Source organism: Rhinoraja longicauda, chromosome 39 (assembly GCF_053455715.1).
Source record: "Rhinoraja longicauda isolate Sanriku21f chromosome 39, sRhiLon1.1, whole genome shotgun sequence".
Taxonomy (NCBI): domain Eukaryota; kingdom Metazoa; phylum Chordata; class Chondrichthyes; order Rajiformes; family Arhynchobatidae; genus Rhinoraja; species Rhinoraja longicauda.
In genome coordinates this window covers 10,828,592-10,842,783 of record NC_135991.1, presented here as the reverse complement: position 1 = coordinate 10,842,783, position 14,192 = coordinate 10,828,592, and positions in this window count along the sequence as shown.

Below are 14,192 nucleotides of genomic sequence, written 5' to 3'. Positions count from 1 at the left end.
AGAGAGCGGGGTAGAGAGAGAGAGAGAGGGAGAGAGAGATAGACCCACCCACCCTACCCCTGACCGGTCCCCAGTGCGGAGGGGGGAGGGTGAGCATGAGGGGTAGAAACTGTAATAAACACTTCAATGATCAGGGACTGTCATTCAAAATGATCAATATATATGACAGGCAATTGTCTTATTTTTCTGCTCAATCTGCATCTTTGAGCAACGGGGCGATTGGGTGAATGTGAAGGGTTGGGGGTCCCGGAGCGGGGCCGGCGATGGGATCACCCGCCCGGGACTGACAGCTGGAAGATGCGGCGGTGAATGTGAGGAGCCGGAGCCCGGAGCGGAGAGACTGCGGCCGCCCTCTGAGATGCGCTCAGGGCGCGGGTTTATTGATGAGCCGCAGCGCTGAGGTGAGCGGATAATTCACCGCGCTCTTCACCTGCTCCCTGAACTTGGACTGGGTTGCCGCGTAAATAAATGTGTTGGTGCAGCAGCTGAGATTCCTCAGCAAATACCCGACGTTGTTAAAGATATATTGAGAATCATTCAGATCATTTCCAATCCCTGTGATCTGATAATAGACGAAGTTTACAACCGTCGTCAGCCACAGGAGGATGAAGCTGCCGGAGATGGTGAAGAGTAAAACGACACACCTCCTCCTGCTCTCCATCTCCGGGTCACTGCGCTTCTCCCCCTTGCTCTGACCCCTCAGCCCCTGACGAACCCGACTGGCCACTAAAATGTGCCGGACTGTCAGAGCGTTGAGCAGCATGATCACAGCGAAAGGGAGGAGCGGAGTTAAAACCGCGTCGAGCCAGTCAAATGCCACCCACCCGGGGTCAGTGTAATAACTGTCCACCGTGTCACAGAACCACGGGATATTGTCGATGATTGTCCAGTGTTCCTGTGTGAAGTAGCGGGGAACGTTTTTCAGACAGAGCAGAACGCCGGCTGTTGTGAGAACCGCAGCCGCAGTTTTCCCGGTGCAATATATATTTTTCAGCTTCTGGCAACAAATGGCGACAAAGCGATCAAAGGTGAAAGTGACGGTGAACCAGACAGAGCAGTCTGTAGCTGAATACGTCAGTACTTCGTTAACACGGCACACAGGGGTGATGGACAGGAAACTCCAATAAAAGTAATAATATCGGATCCAATACGAAATGACCTCGGTGATCAGGGTGAGTAGATCGGCCGCTGCCATGGCCACCAGGTAGCGAGTGGTGCAGGTGGAGAGGCCGCACTTTCCCCGGGACAGGATCACAATCGCCACTAAATTCACTGCGGAAAGAGAAGGGGACGGACACTGGGCATCAGTCTGTAAAGGTCGGGAAGTTGGAGAGAGGACGACCATTGGCTGAAAGTAAGTACCTGTTAATAGTGGTAGAAACGGCAGTTTAAAAAGAGCGCCAATAGGGCACTGTTAATCAGTCTGTAAAGGTCGGGAAGTTGGAGAGAGGACGACCATTGGCTGAAAGTAAGTACCTGTTAATAGTGGTAGAAACGGCAGTTTAAAAAGAGCGCCAATAGGGCACTGTTAATCAGTCTGTAAAGGTCGGGAAGTTGGAGAGAGGACGACCATTGGCTGAAAGTAAGTACCTGTTAATAGTGGTAGAAACGGCAGTTTAAAAAGAGCGCCAATAGGGCACTGTTAATCAGTCTGTAAAGGTCGGGAAGTTGGAGAGAGGACGACCATTGGCTGAAAGTAAGTACCTGTTAATAGTGGTAGAAACGGCAGTTTAAAAAGAGAGACAATAGGGCACTGTTAATCAGTCTGTAAAGGTCGGGAAGTTGAAGAGAGGACCACCATTGGCTGTAAGTGAGTGGGAATTACAGTGTAATAAGTCAGTCAAAAGAGAATACGTGGATTGCTTGATCATTTAAGTGAGAAGTCTGGTAAATTGGACAATCAGGCAATTTAATTGGTGATATAAGCAAGACTTGCAAAAGGGTGCAGCCCTGTCCGGGTGCAGCCCAGTGAGGGAAGTTCCCTGTGAGAAAGGTGTGAGTCTTTGGCTGCAAGTCTTCGGCGAGGAGGCTGAGGTGAGCAGGTTACAATTGTTTTAAGCCAGACACAAGGTAATGGCGGAAAAGTTGGTGCAGTGTGTTTCCTGCAGGATGTGGGAAGACAGGGACGTCGCTGGAGCTTCTGGGAATTACACCTGCAAGAACTGTGTCCAGGTGCAGCTCCTGAAGGGACGTGTGGTGGAGTTGGAGAGGCAGTTGGATGACCTCAGGGCCATCCGGGAATGCGAGAGTTTCCTCGACAGGACCTATTGTGAGGCTGTCACTCCAAGGGTCCAGGTCGAGCGAAGGTGGGAGACTGTTTCAGGGGGGAGTGGACGAGGATTACAGGAGACCCCAGTGGCTGTGCCTATTGCAAATAGGTATACCCTCTTAGGAACTGTCGGGGCAGAAGACGTTTCCAGTCCGAGTGGCGGACCTGTTGGCAAGGATACTCGACAGGGGAGACCGAAGTCAGGAAGATCCGTAGTGGTCGGTGACTCCATCTTCCGAAGGACGGACAGAAGATTCTGTGGCAGCAGGAGGGTCTTAAGGATGGTCTGTTGCCTCCCTGGTGCCAGGATTCAACACATCACGGACCGGCTTCAGAAAATCCTAGTGAGGGAAGGCGATCAACCTGAAGTCGTTGTGCATGTGGGCACGAATGACGTCGGGCGGAAGAGGAAGGAGGTGCTACAGCGGGAGTTTAGAGAGTTGGGAAAAACACTGAGAAGTAGGACGTCGAAGGTGGTTATCTCTGGACTGCTACCGGTACCTCGTGCTGGTGAGGCCAGGAACAGAGAGATAGAGGGTATGAATTTATGGCTGAGGAGCTGGTGCAGAGAGCAGGGATTTAGATTTCTGGACCACTGGGATCTCTTCTGGGCTAGGGGTGACTTGTACAAAAGGGACGGGTTACATCTTAACAGCAGGGGGACAAACATTCTGGCAGGCAGGTTTGCTAGTGTGACACCTGTGACTTTAAACTAAGTAGTGGGGGGGAGGTGTTGACAAATTGTGAATATGAAGATGAGGTTAAAAAAAAAGGGAATACAGGAGATATTGCAAAAGACTCTCGGAAGAATGGGAACAGAAGTTCTAGAAGGGAAAATAAATTAAGGGCAAGGCCAATTGTGACCGATGTGAGAAGGGAGGTGAATACAGAAGTTAAAGTGTTGTACCTAAATGCGCGTAGTATAAAAAATAAAGTGGATGAGCTTGAGGCTCAGTTAGTCATGGGCAAGTATGATGTTGTTGGGATCACTGAGACATGGCTACAAGAGGACCAGGGCTGGGAACTGAATATTCAGGGGTACACAACGTATAGAAAAGACAGACAGGTGGGCAGAGGTGGTGGGGTTGCTCTGATGGTAAGGAATGATATTCATTCCCTTGCAAGGGGTGACATAGAATCAGGAGATGTTGAATCAGTATGGATAGAAATGAGAAATTGTAAGGGTAAAAAGACCCTAATGGGAGTTATCTATAGGCCCCCAAACAGTAGCCTCGACATAGGGTGCAAGTTGAATCAGGAGATAAAATTGGCGCGTCAAAAATGTAATGCTACGGTGGTTATGGGAGATTTCAACATGCAGGTAGACTGGGAAAATCAAGTTGGAAATGGACCCCAGGAAAGGGAGTTTGTAGAGTGCCTTCGAGATGGATTCTTAGAACAGCTTGTACTGGAGCCTACCAGGGAGAAGGCAATTCTGGATTTAGTGTTGTGTAATGATCCTGATCTGATAAGAGGACTAGAGGTAAAAGAGCCATTAGGAGGCAGTGATCACAACATGATAAGTTTTACTCTGCAAATGGAAAGGCAGAAGGGAAAATCGGAAGTGTCAGTATTAGTGTAGCAAAGGGGATTACAGAGGCATGAGGCAGGTGCTGGCCAAAATTGACTGGAAGGAGGCCCTAGCAGGGAAGACGGTAGAACAGCAATGGCAGGTATTCCTGGGAATAATGCAGAGGTTGCAGGATCAATTTATCCAAAGAGGTGGAAAGACTCTAAGGGGAGTAAGAGACACCTGTGGCTGACAAGGGAAGTCAGGGACAGCATAAAAATTAAGGAGAGGATGTATAACATAGCAAAGAAGAATGGGAAGACAGAGGATTGGGACTCTTTTAAAGAGCAACAAAAGTTAACTAAAAAGGCAATACGGGGAGAAAAGATGAGGTACGAGGGTAAACTAGCCAATAATATAAAGGAGGATAGCAAAAGTTTTTTTAGGTACGTGAAGAGGAAAAAAATAGTCAAGGCAAATGTGGGTCCCTTGAAGACAGAAACAGGGGAATTTATTATGGGGAACAAAGAAATTGCAGACGAGTTAAACCGTTACTTTGGATCTGTCTTCACTGAGGAAGATACACACAATCTCCCAAATGTTCTAGGGGCCGGAGAACCTAGGGTGATGTCGGAACTGAAGGAAATCCACATTAGGCAGGAAATGGTTTTGGATAGACTGATGGGACTGAAGGCTGATAAATCCCCAGGGCCTGATGGTCTGCATCCCAGGGTACTTAAGAAGGTGGCTCTAGAAATAGTGGAAGCATTGGAGATCATTTTTCAATGTTCTATAGATTCAGGATCAGTTCCTGTGGATTGGAGGATAGCAAATGTTATCCCACTTTTTAAGAAAGGAGGGAGAGAGAAAACGGGTAATTATAGATCAGTTAGTCTGACATCAGTGGTGGGGAAGATGCTGGAGTCAATTATAAAAGACGAAATTGCTGAGCATTTCGATAGCAGCAACGGGATCATTCCGAGTCAGCATGGATTTACGAAGGGGAAATCATGCTTGACAAATCTACTGGAATTTTTTGAGGATGTAACTAGGAAAATTGACAGTGGAGAGTCAGTGGATGTGGTGTACCTCGACTTTCAGAAAGCCTTCGACAAGGTCCCACATAGGAGATTAGTGGGCAAAATTAGGGCACATGGTATTGGGGTAGGGTACTGACATGGATAGAAAATTGGTTGACAGACAGAAAGCAAAGAGTGGGGATAAATGGGGCCCTTTCGGAATGGCAGGCAGTGACCAGTGGGGTACCGCAAGGTTCGGTGCTGGGACCCCAGCTATTTACAATATACATTAATGACTTAGACGAAGGGATTAAAAGTACAATTAGCAAATTTGCAGATGATACTAAGCTGGGGGGTAGTGTGAATTGTGAGGAAGATGCAATAAGGCTGCAGGGTGACTTGGACAGGTTGTGTGAGTGGGCGGATACATGGCAGAGGCAGTTTAATGTAGATAAGTGTGAGGTTATTCACTTTGGAAGTAAGAATAGAAAGGCAGATTATTATCTGAATGGTGTCAAGTTAGGAGGAGGGGGAGTTCAACGAGATTTGGGTGTCCTAGTGCATCAGTCAATGAAAGGAAGCATGCAGGTGCAGCAGGCAGTGAAGAATGCCAATGGAATGTTGGCCTTCATAACAAGAGGATTTGAGTATAGGAGCAAAGAGGCCCTTCTACAGTTGTACCGGGCCCTGGTGAGACCGCACCTGGAGTACTGTGTGCAGTTTTTGTCTCCAAATTTGAGGAAAGATATTCTTGCTATGGAGGGCGTGCAGCGTAGGTTCACTAGGTTAATTCCCGGAATGGCGGGACTGTCGTATGTTGAAAGGCTGGAGCGATTGGGCTTGTATACATTGGAATTTGGAAGGATGGGGGGGGGGGAACTTATTGAAACATATAAGATAATTAGGGGATTGGACACATTAGAGGCAGGAAACATGTTCCCAATGTTGGCGGAGTCCAGAACAATGGCCCACAGTTTAAGAATAAGGGGTAGGCCATTTAGAACGGAGATGAGGAAGAACTTTTTCAGTCAGAGAGTGGTGAAGGTGTGGAATTCTCTGGCTCAGAAGGCAGTGGAGGCCAGTTAGTTGGATGCTTTCAAGAGAGAGCTGGATAGAGCTCCTAAGGATAGCGGAGTGAGGGGGTATGGGGAGAAGGCAGGAACGGGGTACTGATTGAGAGTGATCAGCCATGATCGCATTGAATGGCGGTGCTGGCTCGAAGGGCTGAATGGCCTACTCCTGCACCTATTGTCTATTGTCTATTGTCTATTGTCTATAACACGGTCTCCGGGGCTGAACACCGGCTCCACTTTCAGCTGAAGATCAGGAGTGTTGGAGTCGGTGCGCGGCTGCAGGTTTAACAATGTCAGACCCGGCTCCGACTGTGCCCGACCTGCCTGCTTCAGGGGAGAGGAGATAAGGCGACGGGCGGTGTAAAGGGCGGGGATGGAACGAGCAGCCGCCCGCTACAATAAGCGGAATGGTCCTGTCTACAGTTAAACCCGCTCACAGTCTCTGATGGGGCCGGGTTCACAGGCGTAACCGTGACCGGCCGCGTTTAACCAGGGCTCTGGGAACTCGGCATCTGATGGGGACGAGGAGGGTTCCAGAGGGAAGGCAGGGACAACTTAGGATCCGGCAGCAGAGCGGCTCCGTTAATGGATTCATTCCACAGTGAGGTCAGTTCAGTAACAACACACGCCGGTAGATCCGCGGCCACTGGTTCAAGCGATCGATCCAATTATTGACCAACAGGCGGTGGAATCCGACTGTGACAGACCCCATAGTGAGACATGTCCACAGGAGCGGGTGTTCACTCTGATCAATAACACAGACACAGTGAACTTCACAATGTAACCCCCCCCCCCCCCCCCCAGTCACACCGTCCCGGAGAGCTACCTGTCCCGAGCACTGGGACAACTCTGGGCAAGGTCCCACTGAAGGCAAGAACAACATTCTATTGGGTCCCGGCAGTGAGAGAAAGAGGGTTAGTTTCGGCTGTCTGAAAATGAGAAAAATCACAGCGTTAATTCAATAATATTTCCCTGAGAGGATTAATATGCTTCACATATTGTTGTACAACGATCATCAGTTAGAAACATTGAATATGATCAGAATCAGGTCAACGCCGGTTAACGGACGGAGTTATAAAACTTGAATTGTTCTGATCACTCACCAGGTAATCCAACGGCAGCAATGCTCACGTACAAGATTTTCTCTGCACTGGCATATCTGTACCACAATTCCCCCATATTCTCTGTCCAGCGACGTGTCCCCGTGATCTGTCGGTAATCTCTCTGAATGAAATGCTGGGGGGGGAACATTTCCGGAGATTTTATAGCATTTTCCGTCTCCACCGGGACAGTGAAGTTTCAACAGAAATTAAAAAATAGAGCTTTTGAAATGATTCGCAAACAGATGACATCAGCCAAGTGAAATCCCTGCTGAGACACGTCGTGATTTATTCAGGGAATTGATTGTGAAAATCTCGACTGGGAATTGTGGCGATTCTGAAAGATAGAAATTAGGAGCGGCATTGCTCCAGCAAAGGGGTTATTGTTTCAAACTCCATAAGATCCAACTCTCCGCCACACGTTGTTTATCTGATAACCATTCAATCCGCTTCACTCAGTAAGCCAAATCCCAGGGACCCTCTCAGGGCTTCTGGTGCCCAGTTTGAAGGTGGTCTGGGCGACCTTTGTCCACAGGTTGAGGAATTAGTTCAACAGATCACCTCAGACTAAAATGCCACCTCCATTTTGCTACACCATTCAGTATGATCGCGGCTCATCTGACTCTAATCTCTACGCCGACCGACCCCGGTAACCCTTCTCTCCTCGCTTGATGGAATGCATCTGACTTTGCCCTGGGACAATAACATTCTCTGTCATCATCACCGTCGAGGAGGAACGGCCCAAAGACTCACGACACTCAGAGAACAGAAACATTACCGCCTCAGAATTGTTCTAAATGTTGAACAAACCGGGAATGGTGCAGCATCTCTCGCTACTATCTTTCTTTCTCTCCATCCATCCTTACTGCTGTCCTCTCTCTGAACTGTTACTCTCTCCTCTACCCTCTCTATTCTCCCTCTCTGCGCCACCCTCCCTCTGTCAACCTGTCTCCCCTTACTCATCCCTCCCCTCTCACTCTCACTGCATCTCACCCTCTGTTTCTCTATCCGTCTGCCCGTTCCCTCTCTCCCTTTTGCCAACCCACTCGCTCTGAACTCCCCTCTCTCTTCATCTTCCCATTGTCCCTTTGACAGTTCGCTCTCGCTCCATCCCTCCCCCTTTCGTTTTCTCCGCTATCTCTCCCTTTCATCTTTGTCCTCCCTATCTGTCTCCTTCTTTTCCCCAATTCTCTTCCTGCTCGCCCTCACTTCGCTCTCCAAACCTGGGAAGTCCGGTTAAAAAAGTTAGCCACCATGGGATGTTACAGCTGTCCCTATACCCCTTCCCTCGCACTCCAGCAGCTCTTCCAGGCGAGCCAGGTGTTCACCTGTACCTCCTCTTATCTCATCTGCTGCATGCGGTGTCCCACGAAACCGTGGGTTGATACTGATGGAGTGACACACTGGGCAGTAGTACTGATGGAGGGACACACAATGGGGCTCTACCAATTAATTGACACACTCTGTGATGGAACTAGAGGGACACACTGTGGAGCAGTGATGTTGGAATGAAACCCTGGGGGGTAGTACCGATGGAATGACAAAATACGGTGTAGTACTGATGAAATGACTAATTCTGGGGTGTACTAATGGACTGACACACTGTGGGGCAGTTCTAATGGAATGACACAATGTGGGGATGTACTGATGGAATGACACTGAGAAATACTACTGGTGGAATGTTACACCGCGGGGTGGTTCCAATAGAATGATACAATGTGAGATTGTGGTGATGGAGCGGCACAGTGCAGGTAGTACTGAAGTAATGACATACTGTGAGGTAGTACCGAGATAATGCCAGTTTGTGCTCGTAGCTATGGAATGACACTCTGTGGGGTAGTCCTGAAGTAATGACACATTGTGTTGTAGTAGTGAGAGAGAGAGACACACACACACACACACACACACACACTGTATTCGTGTAATGATACATTCTAGGGTAGTGCTGATGGATTGACACTCTTTGAGGTAGTACTGATGCACTGACACATTCCACGGTAGTACCGATGGAGTAAAATATTGTGGGGTATTACTGATGGAATGACACTGAGGAGTAGTACTGATGGAGTGACACACTTTGGGGAAGTACTGAGGGAGCGACAGTTTGGGGTAGTACTTTTGAAGTGACACACGGGATGGGAGAGTACTGATGGAGTAATACACTCTGTGGTAGTACAGATGGAATTACACACTGTGAGGTTGCACTTAATGGAGTAACACACTGCGGGGGAGAATTGAGGAAGTAACTCACTGTTGTGTAGTACTGATGGAGTGACACATTGTGCGGTGGTGTGTAGTTTTATGCTGTGGGGTACTACTGATGTGGTGATAAAATGTATGATAGCACGAAAGGAGTGACACTTCGTTGAGTAGATAGACACAAAATACTGCGTTAAATCAGTGGATCAGGCAGCATCTCTGGAGAGAAGGAATGGGTGACAATTCGGGTGGAGACCCACTTATTCAGACTGATGCCAGGGGGGGCGGACAGAGGGAGAATGTAGCCTGTGACAGTAAGACTGGTGGGCGAACTGGGAAGTGGAGGGGATGGAGAAAGAGGGAAAGCAATGCCTTCTTGAAGTTAGAGAAGTCAATGTTAATACCAATGTAACAATGTAAGCTATCCAAGCGAAATGTGCTGTTCCCCCAATTTGTGCTGGGCTTCACTCTGACAATGGAGGAGGCCTAGGACAGAAAGGTCAGTTTGGGAATGGAGAGGGAGTTAAATTGCTGAGTCACCGGGAGAACAGGACTGTTTCGGCAAACTGAGCGGAGGTGTTCTGCGAAACGATCGCCGAGCCTGAGTTTGGTCTCGCTGATATACCAGAGTCAACATCTGCAACAGTGGAAACAATAGATGAAGTTGGACGAGGTGCAGGTGAACCTCTGTCTCACCTGGAAAGACTGTTTGGGTCCTTGGATGGAATCAATGGGAGAGGCAAAGGTGTTGCTGGAGGGGGTGGTTTGGGATGGATGAGAGGAGTTGATCTTGCGGAGCGAACCGTCTCTGCGCAAAACTGTTGGAGGATTATGTGCTGAATTCGATGGCTAACTGTTGCACAACACTTTAACCCTCCCTCCCCACCCTCATGTCATTCCCCTTCCCAGTTCTCCTATCTGCCTTACTGTCTCCGACTACACTTTATCTCCGTACCGCCCACTCACCTGACATCATTCTAAAGAAGGATCTTCACTCGAAATGCCACCTATCCCATTTCTCCACAGATGCTGCCTGTACCGCTGAATTGCTCCAGCCTTTTGTCTATCTTTGATTTCAACCAGCGTTTGCAGTCTTTCCTGCACACTCTGTAGGGTAGCCATAATGGAGTGACAGACCTCGGCGTGGTACTGAAGGAGAAACCCACTGTGGTGTAGTACTGATGGTGTGATAACCGGTGACGTAGTCCTGATGGAGTTACACACTGTGGGGTTGTACTTTTGGGGTGACAAACAGTGGGGCAGCGCTGATGGAGTGAAACACTACGGTCGTACTTTTGGACTGACACATGGGGTGGGGTAGGACTGATGGAGTGACACATTGTGAGGTGGTACTCATGCAGTTTCACGCTGTGGAGTAGTCATGATGAAGTGATCAGATGAATGGTAGCACGGGGGCGGCACGGTGGCGCAACGGTAGAGTTGCTGCTTTACAGCGAATGCAGCGCCGGAGACTCAGGTTCGATCCTGACTACGGGTGCTGTACTGTAAGGAGTTTGTACGTTCTCCCCGTGACCTGCGTGGGTTTTCTCCGAGATCTTCGGTTTCCTCCCACACTCCAAAGACGTACAGGTTTGTAGGTTAATTTGACTAGGTAAATGTAAAAATTGTCCCTAATGTGTGTAGGATAGTGTTAATGTGCGGGGATCGCTGGGCGGTGCGGATTTGGTGGGCCGAAAAGGCCTTTTTCCGCGCTGTATCTGAAATATGAAATAATAAAATAATATGAATGAAGTGATACTCTCCACAGTGGAGTAATGTTGATGGAGTGACAGTGTAGTAGTGCTGATAGATTGACACACTGTGGAGTACTGATGAAGTGACATACTGTGGGGCTATACTAATGAAGTGACATAATCTGGGGTAGTACTGACCTAATAGCATACAGTGGGGTAATACTGACGGAGTGACACACTGCATGGTGTAATGATGTATTGACACACTGTGGGCTAGCACTAATGTACTAACATATTGTGGGGTAGTACCGATGGAGTATCACACAGGGGATGTACTGATGGACTGGCACAATGTGTGGTAGTACTGATGGACTGACACACTGTGGGATAGTACTGTTGGATTGACAGGCGGTGGAGAGGTGCTGATGGAGTGAATCATTGTGGGTTAGTGCCGATGAAGTGATACACTGTGGGGTAGTATTGATCGAGTAACGCACTGGGGAAGAACTGATGTAGTGACATGCTGTGGGATGGGACTGATGGATCAGAGACTGTGGCATAGTACTGGTGGACTGACACACTGTTGTACAGTTGCTAGAGTGATACACTGCAGGATAGTACTGATGGAGTGCCAAACGTCGGGGTATACTGACAGACAGACGCACTGTGGGAAAGTACAGATGGATTGACAGATTTAATAAGGAAACTCAATGTAAAGGAACTGCTACGAGGTAGTGAGCATAATATGATAAGTTTTAATCTGCGATTTGAGAGGGAGAAGGTTAAATCAGAAGTGGCGGTGTTGCAGTTGAACAAAGGGGGGCTTGAAGGCATGAGAGAGGAGCTGGCCAAGGTCGAATGGAAAAGGATCCTATCAGGAATGATGGTGGAACAGCAGTGGCAGGAATTTCTGGGAATAATCCAGAAGATGCAGGTTCATTTCATTCCAAAGAGGAAGAAAGATTCTGAGGGGAGCAAGAGGCAACCGTGGCGGACAAGGGGAGTTAAGGATGAAATAAAATTAAAAGAAAAGGTGTATAACATAGCAAAGTGCAGCGGGAAGCCAGACGATTGTGTCTCTTTCAAAGGACAAAAGAAGATAACAAAGAGGGCAATAGGGGGTGAAAAGATGAAGTACAAGGGTGAGCCGGCCAAGAATGTAAAAAATGGCTAGTAAAAGCTTATTTAGGTATTTTAAGATAAAAATATTAGCAAAGATAAGTGTGGGTCCCTTGAAGGAGAAACGGATGAAATTATTGTGGGGATCTGGGAAATGACGGAAGAGTTGAACAGGTACTTTGGTTCGGTCTTCACTAAGGAAGGTATTGTAGTGGGTCTGAACGCAGCAGGATTCAGGCAAGACGCCAGGTAAGGATTAACAGTAACTTTAATATAGCATCAGAACATCCACACTCTTCAGTCTCTCGCACGAGAGTAAACTCTAGCCCCTTCAGGCAAGCCCCGTAGCACTAGTCCCCTCCCCAGCCCTGTCCACTCAGTGCCGAGGGGGGTGACCCAGGCAGTGGCCTAATCCCCGGGCACCGCCATAAGACCCCCCCAAAAACCGGAGGCACGAAACGGACAGGGGGACGTATGAGACGACCAGCCCGTGTGCGCACCACGGCGGTCGCAGGAAACGGAACCACTCCGCCAGGGGAAGACAACCGCGGGGACTCTGGGGGTAAGAGCCGGGACGCAGGACGACCCCGAGGGCGAGGCCGCGCCAGTAGGACCGGCTGCCCAATGTCCACGTGCGCCGGCTTCAGCCGCGCAATAGAGACAGTCTCAGGACGACCCCCCATGTCCAAAACGAGGGTGGCAGAGCCACGCTCGAGCACCTTGAACGGTCCCTCATACGGACGCTGAAGGGTCGTCCGGTGTGCATCCCGGCTCAGGAAAACAAACGGACAGTCCTGCAGAGCGGAAGGGACGTGCGGCCGAACCGAAACGTGGCGAGACGTCGGCACCGGCGCCAGCTTGCCCACCGTCTCCCTAAGGCGTTGCAGGGCGGCCGATGGTTGTTCCGCCTGATCCTGGGCTGATGGAATAAACTCACCGGGCACTGTCAGCGGGGCCCCGTATACCAATTCAGCTGAGGAGGTGGCCCAGTCCTCTTTGGGCGCAGTGCGGACGTCCAGTAAAACCCACGGCAACGCATCGACCTAGTCCGGGCCAACGAGCCGGGCCTTCAGGGCAGCCTTGAGCTGGCGGTGGAAGCGCTCCACAAGGCCGTTCGCCTGCGGATAGTACCCAGTGGTGCGGTGGAGGTTAACCCCCAGTAGTTGAGCCATGGCTGACCACAGTGCGGAGGTGAATTGCGGCCCCCGGTCGGACGTGATGTCGAGCGGCACCCCAAATCTAGCAATCCAGTGAGCCGCCAAGGTACGGGTACAAGAAGAGGCAGAAGTGCCCGGCAGTGGAACCGCCTCCGGCCACCGCGTGAAACGCTCCATAATAGTCAGGAGGTGGGTGAAGCCCCGAGAAGGCGGCAGCGGCCCCACGATGTCCACGTGGATGTGGTCAAAAAGCTGTCGAGGGACGGAGAACTCCTGGTGCGACGCTCGCACATGCCGCTGTATTTTTGCAGTTTGGCACGGGATGCAGGTGCGCGCCCAATGTCCAACCTGTTTATGCAACACGTGCCACAGGAAACGGGAAGCCACGAGGGTCGTCGTCGCCAGAATGGAAGGGTGGGCCAGCCCGTGGAGCACCTCGAACACCCGGCGCCGCCAGGCAACGGGAACGATGGGGCGCGGCTGCCCGGTGGAGACATTGCACAGCAGCGTCGCGCCCCCAGCGCCACAGGGAACGTCCTCCAACCGCAAGCCCGAAACGGCGGTACGATAGGCGGACATCTCCTCGTCCGTCAACTGGGCCGCCGCCAGGGCTGAGTACTCGATGCCAACGGCCACTTGCAGGACTGCGTGGACCTAGGGGTCGAGACAAGCCGTCGGCCACTCTGTTGTCTTTGCCCCGATGAAACGGATGGAGGTAGTGTACTCCGAAACGAAAGCCAACAGCCGCTGCTGGCGAGCTGACCATGGGTCGGACACCTTGGGGAACGCAAAGGTGAGGGGCTTGTGGTCAGTGTACGTGGTGAAGGAACGCCCCTCGAGGAAGTAGCGGAAGTGGCGGACTGCAAGGTAAAGGGCAAGGAGCTCGCGGTCAAAGGCACTATAGTTCCGCTGTACGCTGCTGAGGTGCCGGCTGAAGAATGCGAGAGGCTTCCAACACCCATCAATCTGCTGTTCTAGCACCGCCCCAACCGCCACATCCGAAGAGTCGACCGTCAGGCTGGTTGGTGCATCCGCCCGTGGGTGCACGAGCA